The sequence below is a fragment of the Corvus moneduloides genome, chromosome 29, assembly GCF_009650955.1.
Source record: "Corvus moneduloides isolate bCorMon1 chromosome 29, bCorMon1.pri, whole genome shotgun sequence".
NCBI lineage: Eukaryota > Metazoa > Chordata > Aves > Passeriformes > Corvidae > Corvus > Corvus moneduloides.
The window spans coordinates 483,921-497,792 of record NC_045504.1 but is presented as its reverse complement, the minus strand read 5'-3'; the positions used below and the strand labels follow the sequence as shown (position 1 = coordinate 497,792).

At 57.0% G+C, this 13,872-nt stretch overlaps 1 protein-coding gene across 1 annotated transcript in view; it reads right to left on the bottom strand.

The window, feature by feature from the left end:
* MEF2D (myocyte enhancer factor 2D) overlaps positions 1-11,995 on the bottom strand; it is a 100,841-nt gene extending 88,846 nt beyond the window's left edge. The window contains exon 1 of the mRNA XM_032093717.1: positions 11,684-11,995. The gene's annotated coding sequence lies outside the window, so the exon portion shown is untranslated. The remainder of the gene's footprint in view (positions 1-11,683) is intronic.
* Positions 11,996-13,872: the final 1,877 nt, after the last annotated feature.

The following is a 13,872-nucleotide window of genomic DNA, read 5'->3' as shown; positions in this document are numbered from 1 at the left end:
AGTAGTTGCTGACTGGGAGCAGCCCAATTTCCAAGAACTCCCAAAGTTACAAGCCTTCACATCTTGCTGAATCAGTGCAAGATCCAGAGCAGCTCCATGCTCAGCAGCTCAGAGAAAGCAAGGCTCCGGGTCTCTGCAGACAGAACCTCAGTGCTGAACACAAGTATCTCCATCCCCTCCTCCTCGAGATGCTGTCTGTGATTCCTGCACACACACCTGGCCCTAATGAAAGGGCCCGGCGCCTCCCCATCGCCCAGCCAGTTAAACCTGCACAGACTGAGCCCATCGCACACAAAAAGCCTCTCCTGGGTGAGTTCCTTATCACCCGTGAGTCAAGGCAGCCTCGCCGCCGTGGGTCCGACCCATCCTTGGCATGGATGGGAGGTGCCCGGGGCTCCGCACCGCAGATCCGGCTGCCCTGCACCAGGAAGGGAGGCTGGATCCCTCCTGGCCGCGGCCCTGGGGAGCGTGACCCTCCGTGAGGCTGCGGCCAGCCTGCCCTCGCTGCTGCTCACTTGATCCCGTCTCCTCCCCGCCTAATCCGCGCTCCCCTCCCGGTATCCTCTGCTCCACTTTAATGCCAAAGTTGGCCGGCAGCCACTCGGCTCCGAGGACGAGGACGCCTTTTTTCCTGGTTATGCAACGCACGGCTGAGCTGTTTGCCTTTCTCTGTGAGGAGTTTTGGGAGGCTGGGCTGGCTACCCTCTCTGGGCAATGGGCAGGTCCTGGGGTGTCCCAAATGGGGATCGAGAAGCTGCACGCTGGTTCCCCCCCTCGCTCTGCCCCAGAGGCTGCTGTCTGTTCCTAATCCATTCCCCTTCTACTCTTCCCGAGCATTCCCCAGGGTTCAGCCCTGCTCCCTTTCCACATGGCTTCTCCATGCTGCAAGAAGAGCTTTCTTCATGCTCACAGCGTGCCTGGCACAGCATCCCATCTAACCCTGCCACAGCACCCCAGCAAACCCTGCCACAGCATCCCAGTGAGCCCTGCCGCAGCATCCCAGTGAACCCTGCAGCACCATCCCATCTAACCCTGCCACAGCACCCCAGCAAACCCTGCCGCAGCATCCCAGTGAGCCCTGCAGCACCATCCCATCTAACCCTGCCACACCACCCCAGCAAACCCTGCCACAGCACCCCAGTGAGCCCTCCCACAGCATCCCAGTGAACCCTGCCGCAGCATCCCAGTGAACCCTCCCACAGCACCCCAGTGAACCCTGCCACAGCAGTTAACCTGCCATGGCATCCTGACTAACCCTGCCGTCCCAGTTATCCCTGCCAGCTCCCAGCTGGGATCATCACCAGCCCTCAGTGTGGCAGTTCCATTTCACGCTGCGGTGCCATGGTACTGCTGACACTGAGTCTCATCTTGGTTCTTCACATGAGTCAGAGCACTGCCAGCCCCCTCCAAGCACCACAGGGCACAGCCCCAAATCCCAGCACCCCCCAGGGCCAAGTTCCCCCAGCCCAGGACCTCACCTCGCTGCCTCTCCCTCGAGCCAAGGCTCCAGCAGCCCCTTTCAAGTGATGGGTTTATCTGCTCCACCACAGTCCCTCTTCAGTGCTGGGAGCTTTGGAGATAAGCAAGAGCTCAGGAGAGCTCAGATTTAAGGCTCCAGCTGCCGCTCCTGGGGATGCTGTTCCCGGGCTGCCACACACAGCAGCATCTGTGCCATGTGCTGGGTGGTCATCTGTGCCACCAGCTTACTTTGGGGTAGACCTGGGATGCCCGCTGCCAGTGCCCAAGGTGGACAAGATGCTTTCAGCCACAGGTGTGGGTCCCAGGCCTTCTCTGCTGCAGCCTGGGACCCGCAGCCGAGGCTGCCGTGCCCTTCTGAAGCCCACCCTGGCATAAAAAGCTGCCAAAGAGCCTCTTCCAGGGAATGAAACATCCCCAAACCTGGCTGCTTTGGAAGGCATCTGTCACCAGACCTGGGCCTCCCGACATCCAGCAGCCTCCCTGCACTCATCAGGAGCACACTGAGGTTGGGGGAGGAGGAAGTTTGGGACACTGAGGACACTTTCTTCCCTGCTCTCCCCTTAAATTATTCTGCCACATATAGTAGATATTGGTGCTATTTTTAGACCTTGCTTGTTTAATTATTGAGAAAGATTTTGAAGGATCTCTTGAAGGCAAGGAGACAAGCACCCAGGGTGCTCGCTGGATTTCCCTTCCTGAAGCACCGGGCAGACAGCAGGGCCCTGGAAGTTGCCACCTCCCCTTTGCCACAGGAATCCTCCGACTCCAGCTCCAGCCTGCTCAGTGTTTGCCTGCAGGGCTGGATGTGGGGATGGAGGGAGCAAGGCCAGGCTTTGGAGCTGCTGGGTGATCGTGAGGAGTGTGGCTCAGGGGCCGAACCAAGGGACAAACCCTGAACCCAAACCAACACTTTTCTGGCGCAAGGGACTGCGTCGGAGCTGGGAAATCCTGGGTCCCAGCTGACAAAAACCAGTGCAATCCCAGCACCGGCTTCCACTAGGAACGAATGTGGCCCAGAACTCACCATTTTTATTTTTAACTGAACGGACACTTTTCTTGCTGAAAAATGACCTTATTCTCAGCTCGCCAAGCAGAATTGCAATGGCAGGATTTTTTTTAAAACCAGTTCCTTTTGTGTTTCCACTTACAAAAAGCCAGAGAATGGCCTTTATTTGAGATTAAAGGGGTTTGGTCAATTTGAAATCCGCTGAGACTTCAGCAAAATGGTATATAATGAAGTAAGAGCCAAATCCTCAACTGGTGTCCTTTGCCCTGGCTTCAGCAGCTTCGGCTTTCCAATACCTCTTTGTACCTGTCAGCAACCTGGCCCAGGACTTCAAGGGAAACATTGATTTACCTCAGCTGCGAGGCTCAGCCAGCTGGGATTACCTTCCCCCAGCTGAGGCTATCCAGGGTATCTGTGATCGGTCCAGGTTTCCTAAGGAATATATGTGTGTATAGCCATGCGTTTGATCTGTTCATCCTCCCCCTCTCGATCGTATTAGGTACAAAGGTAAAGATATTCATTTTAATAGTGCAGGTACTGAGGTGCTACGTGCTGCATGAAAATAATTATCCTCCATGACAAACCCTGTGCTGACCCTGGGGAAGGACAATGGGATAACCCTGACTCCATCCCAGATGTCAGCCACCCCACAGCAGGAATGGCCCAACAGAAGCGTCATTGGTTCAGACCCCCCTCTGCCACAGCCCCCACCTGCATCAGGCCCCTGGTTGTTCCTGGGGAGGTCACCGAGTGATGCTGCACTGCCAGGATGCTCCAAGCACTGGCCTGAAGGAATTACTGTGCTCGAAGATGGTGGGATGAAGCCGGGTCTGGGGTGGGGACCTCGTGGCAGAGCCAGGCTGCTCAGGCGGCACAGGCAAGGGGGGCAAGTTGTCAGCCCCTGCTCCTTAACACCCTGACAAGCTTATAACTATTTCATTTGTTACACTGCGAACCTTTTTAAATTAATGAACATAAGGTTGTCACGGTTGCTGTGGCGACGACACGTTGCTGGGGCAACGGCAGCGATGCAGAGCCTGTGGAGTGTAATCAGGGGTCAGGCTGACGATGGAGCCGGGATGTGTGGGGGCTGCGGGAAGGGGCAGCCAGCCCCAGTGCTCCCACCAGCCCACGGCCTCACACTGCTCCCCAAGCCCCAAACCAGCACTGACAGGTGGGAGAACCAGCACTGCAGTGCTTCCCTGTCACAGCCACCCTGACCCAGGAGCAGCACTGCCTCCACACCTCGGTGTGTGCACAGCCCAAGGATGTGCTGTGCTCTGTGCAAGCCTGACCCACTAATGGGACAGCTCACAGAACCCATCCCACAGGCTCAGCACCTCCCCTCTCCGACTTTCCATCCCCTCTGGGTCTGCCTGGGTCTCTGGTCCCTCGCCCCACCACAGCGTCCACCCAAACCAAGGGTGGCCGAGGCAGAACAGACCTGGCTGGGGGAGCAAAAACGGCACCTCCTGCACCACCTCTCCCAAAGGGACGTGAGGACACCAAGGTGGTTTTCAGGTGGTTTGGGATCAGCTGCCTTGTTCTTTCCACCAGGCAGGGGCTGGGGCCAGGGATGAAGGCAACTTGTCCCACTGCTGCAGTCCTACCCCGGCATCTCTCCACCCTGGCAGTTCTGGGGCTGTCCAGATGTTTTGCAGCCACAAAACTCTTTAAGAGCATTTATTTCCCCCCACACCAGCAACAAGTTAGAAAAGGGAGAGAAGGGAAGGGGGAACCAAACAGCTCTGCAGGGAAACTCCCCAAAATTCAAGCAGGAAAAGGACTTTGCAAGGTCTCTGGGCACAGGGGCCTTGAGCTCCTCTTCCTCAGTCCAAGTAAAAGGATGAATAGGACAAGGGGGAGCTTTTTTAAACTAAAAGAGGTTGATTTAGGTTTGATATAAGGAAGAAGTGCTTTACAATGAGGGCGGGGAGGCCCTGGCACAGGGTGCCCAGGGCAGCTGTGGCTGCCCCATCCCTGGAAGTATTCAAGGCCAGGTTGGACAGGATACCCTGGGATAGTGGAAGGTCTAGAGGCGGGGGGGGGAATGAGATGAGCTTTAAGGGCCTTCCAAGCCAAACTATTCCATGATTCTATGATTTTATGGCCTCCAGCCCCTCTCACTCCCGCAGGAGCAGCTCAGCAGCCCCATACCCCGGATCTGCAGAGTTGCCCTGTGCACGTGGCATCCACATCCAGGGAGCTCATGCAGTGGGGACCCAGCAGGGACAGTGGTGGGTCAGGGGCCAGCCTGGGAAGGCACAGCCCTGCCAGGTGTGGAAGGAGGCTCTGTACCCTCTTGGAATGAGGCAGAGCAATGGGGTGAAGCCTGAAGGGCTGGAACAAAGGGAGTGGGGTGCAGGATGGGGATTGTCACCTCCCCAGCACAGGGCGCGGTGGCTGCCCTCTGCTCAGGACGACGTGGCTGACATGTTCCCAACATCAAAACCTGAGGGTGTGAGCAGGAGAAAAATGGGGTGGGGAAGGCAGGTTCTGGGGCTGGGGATTTCTCTGCCTCCTGGAAAGGGAGGTCTGGGCTCATCCCAGAGCCATCTGCACAGAGGAGAGTAGCTCTGTTCCTCACTGACATGCCCAAGGTCCCCACAGCATCCTCTGGCTCCAGATGGGCTTTTCACTGGCCCTTTCAAGGTACATCTGGCCCAGACACCTTCTGATGGGAAAATGTGGGCCTGGTATGGACCACAAACACCAACCCCCTTTCCCGCCCTGCCAGATGCACAAGGTAACGCAAAATACGTATCTGTAATACATATACTACTACTAATTTAATACCAAATTCCTACTATAGTGAGGTTTAATATGCTATATAGTATATTCTAATATACGACATATATTTTTGTATACACGAGATTTATATGTCTGTGTGTGTGTGTATATATATACACATGTACATTTATATATACACACACACCAAAAACCTCCCCAAAACCAGCTCAAACCCGTCTTCTTATCCAGATTTTGAAGGCAGCTTCGTGCTGGGCCGCTGGCAGGAGGAGTAACCTATGGGATGAGCACTGACACTTCACTCTGTGGGTCTCGTGCTGCCAAGGATGCTGCATCCCCCAGCCTGATTCTTTGTGCTGAGCTTTCGTCAGCACACGTGAACGGTGCTGTACCGCAGCTCTTCCAGCTCTGCTGCCTGTCAGGGAAATGTCTAAATATTTCTATTTTCCCCAAATACATTTTTCATCAGAATTGGAAAGGGGAAAAAAATTTTAAAAGCCATGAAAACACTGAAATCCACATTAGGGCTCGAACAAAAGCAGCGTCTGAGCATTGGGAGGAGGACACACCCATGGGACAGATCCCCATGCCTCTGGGTCTTTGCTGGGCTCTGGTGTTCTGCAAATCCCCGTTTCCATCCTGTGATGGGAGGTGAAGCATGTGGAGTCCCCGGGGGACAATTTGCCGTGCTATCTCCCGAGGATATCCACACCAGCCAAGGAACCGGGACTAAAGTGGAGCCTGGCTCTGCTTGTGTCCCAGATAACGCTGTCACCCCACAGAAACCAGGCTTGTCCCAGCGAGCTCAGCAGAGGCCAAGGGGTGAAGGAGATATGTCAGAGCCACCCTCCCGCTGGGAAAAGCAGGACTGTGACGCCCAGGAGGGACGAGTGTCCATGAGACCTTCCCCGGATGGCCCTGGCACTGTTCTCTGTCACTCAGCAGCAGCCACTGGGAGCTGTGGCAAAACCCCACGAGTGCAAACTGGGAGGAAAAGCAGTAAATTAAAAATGAAAATAAATAATTTTTTAAAAAATTGAAAACCCTCCATGACCTCCACAGGGGCTTGGTTTAACCTGGGGTTTGTTTCCCAGGAGCTGAGCATCGCCCTCAGTCACTGCTCTCGAGGTGCCTCACTCCCACTCCAGCCACCCCCCACCAACGCAGCCCCATTTCCCGGGGTCTGCCGGGCCCCTGCCCGAGCTTGGCAAGACACTGCTTCCCTTTCCAAGAGGGTCATTTCCAGAGGCCAAACTATGACCTGGCAGCCAAACCACAGCTTCCCCTTCCCACAGCACCAGAGTCAGCATCATGTGCCTCAGTGGTGCTGCTCCCTCCCTCCGCTGCCTTTTGTATGTGCAAGGATGGAGGAAAAGAAAAAGGCAAAGAAGGAAAAAGGAGCCTGACCTCACCGAACCCTGCGACTTCAAGCCAGGGCCAGCCTCAGAGAGGAAAGGACCAGCAAAATCTGCTCCAGCAGCCGTCAAGGCTAATTAAAGAGCAAACGCAGCCGTTCCCAAAGGATTCAGCACTCTCCAGCTGCAGCTGCTGCTGACCTGCGGCGCAACCTTGGGCTGCAGCTGACCATTGTCACCTCTCTCATGGTAGCTCAGCACCCCAAAACCTGGGGTAAAGCTCCCTGCTGTGGTCACCCCAGTTTGCCCCCCCCCCCGCCATTGGCTCAGTCAGGGACCCCTGGGTGCCACAGGGCACATCCCAGGGCACATCCCAGGGCTGCCCGCCCCATGCTCATCCCCGATCACGCTCCCACCCTGCAGGTTCCTCTGTCCTGAAGTCAAAGTCACTCGTGCAGAAAGACTCTGCTGGTTCTCGACTTTGCTGGGCGCAAGGGACTAATCCCGTTTTACAGATTAAGGAAGCATCCTGCCACGTGATGGGTTGGAAATAGTGCCCAGCTCCCTTCCCTGCTCCAACCCACGGCTGTTCCAGCTGCCAGCACCCCTGTTTTACTCTGTTTGTTAGCTCCAATCCCGGGATTTTGGTCCTCCTGTTCCTCAGGTGCAGGGCTCAGTTTCTGCTACTCAGCCCCACAGAGAACCTGCCACCTCACTCCTCACTCCCTCTTTCCCAGCACCAGGCATCTGCTGCCCACCCACCTCTGCTCCTTAATCCTCCTCATCCTCATTTCTGCCTCTGCCTCAGAAAGCCCTTATCAAGCTCCCTTGTCTAACTCAGGGGCAGAGATAACTCACCATCTCCCGCCCCAATCTCTTCCATAGTCTATTTTCTTCCTGCCCAGAGTTGATTTCCCTCACCTAATTGCTCAGAAAGCTCTTTTCCCTTCCTCTAATCAGTCTGGAGCAGACTTTCTCTAGATAATTGTGCCAAGACCTGATCACCCTTCTCATCTCCATCTCTCCAACACTCCCATTTCTTCACTAAACTCATCTTCTGGAGCTGCATTCCTTGGTCTAATTATTTCAAGGCTCCATTGAGTTACTTAATTGCTTATTCATCTGGCACCCATATCTGGAAACTCCCAGAGCATCTGGGACAGGGCGCAGGGCTGAGTTATCCTGGTATAACTGCCGTCCCAGTGGATAAAATTGCTCCAGGTGTGTGACAGTGTAAGCCCAGAGCAAAACCTGCTCAAAAAAAAAGAAATTTTCTGAAATTCACTTGCTCAGGTTGCCCAAAGAAGCCGTGGCTGCCCCTGGATCCCTGGGAGTGTTCAAGGCCAGGCTGGATGGGGGTTGGAGCAGCCTGGGACAGTGGGAGGTGTCCCTGCCCATGGCAGGGGCATTGGAAGTAGATGAACTCTAAGGTCCCTTCCAAGCCAAATCATTCCATGATTCCAAGATTCTGTGAAATGCAGAATTTTCTGCTTCTCATGGTGGGAGGAGCAGCTGCCTGGTGATGCTCCACTGCAGCCCACGAGGAGCTGTGTGAGGCTCACACCGGCCACAGCCAACAATAAACTCATCTTCAGGCCAGGTGTGAATTCACTTGTGCTAAGGCCAAACTGAAATAGCCCACCAATCTCATCCCAGTGCCCCAGGTGCCCATGGCCCTTGGAGGCTCCAGCTGGGACCATTTTCCCTCTTTCCACCCCTTCCCTGCAGCTCCACCAGCCCCACACTCGAAGCTATAGGGGCTGTTTTGACTGGCCCCACTTCCCTATTCCCATTATCGCCCAGCCGCCTCCTTTTTCCCAGGCTAATTGATCCACTGTTTTGTTTTCTTATCAAACTGCTCTCAGCCTCTGATGCTCCTTTAATCAATGCTCGGCCCTATCAGTTCCACAGACTGCTGGGAGACCTCCTCTTGCAGCCACCTCTGTGTCTAATCGCTTGGGGACTTTACCTAATTGGTGTAAAACCTGATTTCTTTCTCTAATCGCTCCGAGGCCCTGATTCACTTATCTAATCGCTGCAAAGCCCAGGCCTTGCACACCTCTCTCCAGAGCACCAGCATATCCTTCTCCTTCATAGGTTTTTCCCTCCCCCGCAGGTGGCCCAGCTCTCTTGACTCCCTAATCCCTCAGCTGCTTGATCTCTTTAACTAATCCAGCCAAGATTCGCCACCCTGGCTGGCTGCTCCCCTAACCCAGTGCCGGAAGGAGTGACCTCCCCTTCTCCCCATCTTCCACCCACCCCACAAAGCGCAGACCTGCCATGGAGGGACTTTGCCTGCTCCTCCGCTCCAGGAGTCCCTTGGGAAGGGCGATGCCTGTCCCTCAGGGTGTGGTGGCCACCCTGGTGACAAAGGCGCAGCCCCCCAAGGGTCACTCCCCCCAGCAGAGGAATCTCCCCTCTCTGCCGGGACGGGGTGCACCGGCTCAACCAGTTCCCCCTCTGCTGCACCCACTGGGCTGGGCACAGGGAGGGGACAGCGATGGGACAAGGGGAATGGCAGCCCTGAGTTTGGCTCCTGGCGGTGAGGGGATTGGGACGCTGCTCCCGTGGCTCCAGTGGCACCGGCCCGTGTCACCGAAGGGCCACGGCGCTGCGGATGGAGCAGCTCACCCGAGCCCTCTCTTTCCTCCCCGTGAGTCATGTCCGCTGATTCAAGCGAAAGAAGTTGATAGGGGAAAACATTCACAAGCGCCAGCCTGGAAGGATCCCAAGGCTGAGGACAGGGTGGCAGGAGCAGAGGGGAGATTTATCTGTTTTTCCCTGAAGTTTCATGGAAAGTGAGCCCCAGCCCCGGGTGGCTCACAGATGCCGCTCACCAAGCCCTGGAGTAGTCGCGAGTGCCCAGACCCTGCTCCCTGCTCCAGCAGGCCCTGATGCTCTCCCTGCAGAGGAGGGGATCCAGACCCTCCCTGACCTCACGTCCGTTGCTCTGGTCCTCTTTGGCCAGTGGTTTCAGCCCCAGAGCTCATTCTTTCCTCTGGAGCATCCGGCCTGAGCAAAAGCTTCCCTTTCCCGTGGCTGGCGGGGCCACGGCCTCAGCCCACGCTGGCTCAGCAGCACAAGGTCGCTCCTGCCTTGGCAGCAGCTGCACAGGGTGACTCACGCTGGCTCCAGCTTCTGCTCAGCCCCGTGTGGAGAGGTTTTTGGGGCGGAAAGCACTGCCCTCCCCTCACCCCCTCATCCTGGGATGTGGATTCAAGTCCCAGCTCCAACCTCTCATTTCTTCAGTTTTCCTTTGCTCTCAAAACCTGGGCTCAGGCTGAAGCTGCACCCAGAGATGCTGCAACCAGGGCTGAAAGCAAAGAAGTGGGAACTGGGTCTCACCTGATAGCTACAGCAAGGATGACAGAGAGCTGGGGCCTGATTCTTGCTCCCTTCTTTTCAAAGGGGGAACAGGGTAGTGAACCTCTGCACTTAGGGATTTTCCAGCCCCCCATCAGTATTAAAGTTGTGTTTCCCCCTGCCTCAGATAGCTCCAGGTGCCACCAAAGCCCCCCGTGCTCTGAGGGTGGGAGGATGCAGTGGGAGGCAGGCAGACACCCAGCCCCTTCCTGGGTCCCTGCCCTCTGTGCAGGACCAGGAGCATGTTCCCAGAACCCAGCAGTGGGAATTTGGTGTGTTTATTTGCAATCCAACAATGACCCCGGGACTTCGAGGAGAATGAGTCAGCTCCCAGTTCAGGGCAGGATTCCTCATCAGGCCTCTCAGTTAAAAACACCATTTGGAGATGTGGCAATTAAACAATATCATTAAACTGGCACTTCTGACCAGTGACAGGCTGAAACCTTTCCACACTTTTGTGCCAAGCGGGATGGGAGCCCTCAAACCATTATCTTTCAGGAATCTCCACCCAAACCCCGGGATCCGCAGGCTCCGGGTGGGTGACGGTGCCCACAGCCCTGAGGAGCTCAGTCCTCCCGCTGCAGCCCCCGAAGAGTTAACCCACATCTCTGGAGCTTCACAGAATGTTCCTGGCTCCCAGAGGCACAGCCTTCACCCACCCCCTGACTGCTCTGCCCTGGGGATGCCGCGGGGCACACAGGCTCCTGCTCTGACGGATGTCAGTTCGCACAGCTCCCGGGGCTGCGGGAGTGAGAGAGGGGCTCTGGGAGCATCACTATCCTCCCTAAACTGCTCTTGGCCCTGTCCCCTCCTCTGCCAGGCTCCTCTGCCCTGGTCCCCCCACTCCCACGCTGCCCCTTGGGACCCTGGCTCCATCCCGCGCAGGCAGCAGCCCCCTCTACGCAGACCCACAGGGGACAGAAAGTGGCGTGACCCTCCCCACATGAGGCCACGGCTCCAGTACCAGAGGAAAGGCTCCTGTCCTGGACGGATGGAGATGCCCCCACAGCCCCATCAGCACTGCCTGACACTCTCGCTGCCCCTCTGGTGAGCACTGCATGGCAGCAGCTGCCCCTCCATGACACCACTATTTCACTGTCTTTCCTCTAGACAAGAAGAGAGAGGATGAGCCCAGATACTCCCAGGCTCCTGGGAAACAGCAGGGCTGGCTGCTGTCCCCATGCACCCTTCAGCCCATCTTCCTTCACTCACCTCCAAGCCAGGTCCCTCTCAGAGGGCCCATGGGGTGCGAAGCAAGCGCCCACCCCAGGCTCACCCAGGAGGGCAGCAGCTGAGCTGGGCACAAACGTGACCGCATCAATCCCCTGCCTGAAGCCTCCCATCCCCACCGGGCCGCGGTTTGTCCCTGCGGAGCAGAGCCCCGGCTCCTCGCCACACCGCGCTGGTACTCGCCATGCTACAGCCTGGCATGTCTTCCCAGGGTTGCCAAAGCAACCACAGAAACACAACAAACAGCAACAACACACAGCAGACAGTCGGCAAACATTCCCCTCTTATTTTCTCCCCAGTTCGGTTTGTGCTTTTTCCCCTCTCCCACAAGGAAGCCGCTGCCATCGGAAGGGAACAACAATATTGCTCGAAGCCTGCGCCATCCCAGCAGGAGCCGCGGTGCAGAGCCCCCGGCAGTGCCAGGAAGGCGGCTGCTCCTGGGGAGGAGCCTGGCACAGCTGAGCTGAACCCTGGCTCTGCACGGGCAGGTTGAGCTGCTCACCTGCCTCCTCGGTGCTGCCAGCAAGGGCGTTGTGCTGAGTGACCAGCGCTGTGCTGAAGCCAGGTTGGCCAAGCAGGTGAATCCCTCCTGGGCAGTGCGGCACTTCCACGAACTGTTGGGGTGTGGCTGGAGGTACAGCCCAGCCTCTAGCCAAGGTGTCTTTTGGGGGTGTCCAGGACTCAGGACCTGTTTGCACAGGGCAGGAAGCACCTGAGCATCCTCAGAACTGGAGCAGGAGCAGGCAGAGGATGTGGGCACCTCCAGGTCTGCCTGGGGAGAGGAGCTGGGTGCAGGGACACCCTGGGGCTTGCCGAGGCAGCACCACAGCCCGAGCCCCGCAGCCGTGGCACCGAAGGGGATTAGCGGGCACAGCTTGGGGCGCAGGCTTTCAAAATGGGATTAGCAAGACTGCGGCACGTGACAGTGGGGACAGTGGCTCTGCAGGAGCACTGCCTTCGAGCTGGCCTGCCCAGCCCCCAGCACCCAACACCCAGAACCCAGCACCCAGCAATAGCACCAGCACCCAACGCCCAGAACCGGCACCAGCTCCCAACAGCTTCTCCACCAGGCCAAGCAGCTCTGAGCTGGTGGGATCAGAACTTGCAGCAGCCCCTTTCTGAGCCCAGTTTAACCATTTTTCCTCCCTTTTGGGTGTGTGGATTCCCATGAGCAGACTGGAGTAGAATGAGGAGAGCGAGCTCCCAGCTGTGAACCTCCCAATGTTCCTTCATTCCATCTCACCTCTCCCTCAAAAAGCCTGGGAGACCACAGCAGCCCCTTTCCCATTCCAGACCAGGGCAGCAGCCGCAGTGTGGGGCACCTTTCTCCACAGATTACAAGTCCTACCGTGCCAAGTGCTGCAGGCTTACACCAAACCAGCCCGGTGAGATGTGAAGTGCTGAACGCATATCCTGTACACTGGTGCCATTTTTCTCTCCCTCTCACACATCTATACACATGCACATACTTATACACATAGTTTTCTTAACCCTCCCTCATTCCTTTTTTTTTTTTGCTTTATTTTTTTCCGAAGTCCACCCATCTGGCAGCTCCTTTATGCTCCTGGAGGCAATTATGGCAGTCAGTGAGGAGCAGGAGCGAGGCTGGTGTTGCTGAGGGGCCATCTGGCACCTGGGGATGTGGCACCTTCAGCAGCACTCACTGGCACAGCCAGCAGCACCGGGAACGCCGTAGCACAGCTGAGTGTGCAGTGCAGGGGGGAAGTCAGTGAGGGGGCTTAATGCAAGCATGATGATTCCCTCTGCCATGCAGGGAATGCTGCTGGGCCAGGAATGGCGCCTGGGTGCTGAGCGCTGGACAGGAGATGCTGGAGCTGGGCAGGGTGAAAGAACACCTAAAGAGTGACAGGACACAGGGAATGGCTTCCCACTGCCAGAGGGCAGGGTTAGATGGGATACTGGGAGGAAATTCTTCCCTGGGAGGGTGGGGAGGCCCTGGCACAGGGTGCCCAGAGAAGCTGTGGCTGCCCCATCCCTGAAAGTGTCCAAGGCCAGGTTGGACGGGGCTTGGAGCAGCTGGGGACAGTGGAAGGTGTCCCTGCCCATGGCAGAGGGGTTGGAACTGGATGATCTTTAAAGTCTTTCTAACCAAACCAGTCTGGGATTCTCTGGTATGAAATATGAGCCCCAGGGGGAGCCCAAATTTCTCCCTTTCTCCCCCTTCCCAAATAACACTTCTCAGGATGGTCTTAGGGACAGGTTGGGGCAGGAGCTGACTTTCATCCCCGGTCCCTTTCGCTGTCCCAGCCTGGGCAGGCACCAGCCGGGCCCCAGTGCGCCCAGTGCTCCAGGAAAAGCCCACAAGGCTGTGGGGAGGCTGCGCTGCGAGGACGAGTCCCTGTCCCCCGCGAGCTTCACTCTTGCTTTGTGCACACCGGGACGTGCCGGAGCTGCTGTGGCGGATCCGTCCTTGGAGCTGAGCATCGGCAGCACCAGAGGAGCCCACGGCAGGGCTGTGCTCGCCGTGAGCCCACGGCTGGTGCCGGGTGGCCATGGCCATGCAGGCGCTTATCCCCGGCTTGCAATGACATCTAGTGGAGCTGCCTTGGGAGGAGCTCAGCGAGCCAGCGCCAGGCCTCCTCCAGCGCTCCCAGGGCTTCATTTTCCCCTCCGACCTCCTCTCCAAAACATGTGGGCAGGAGGCAAGAGGTGGCACCCCATTTCTGAGTC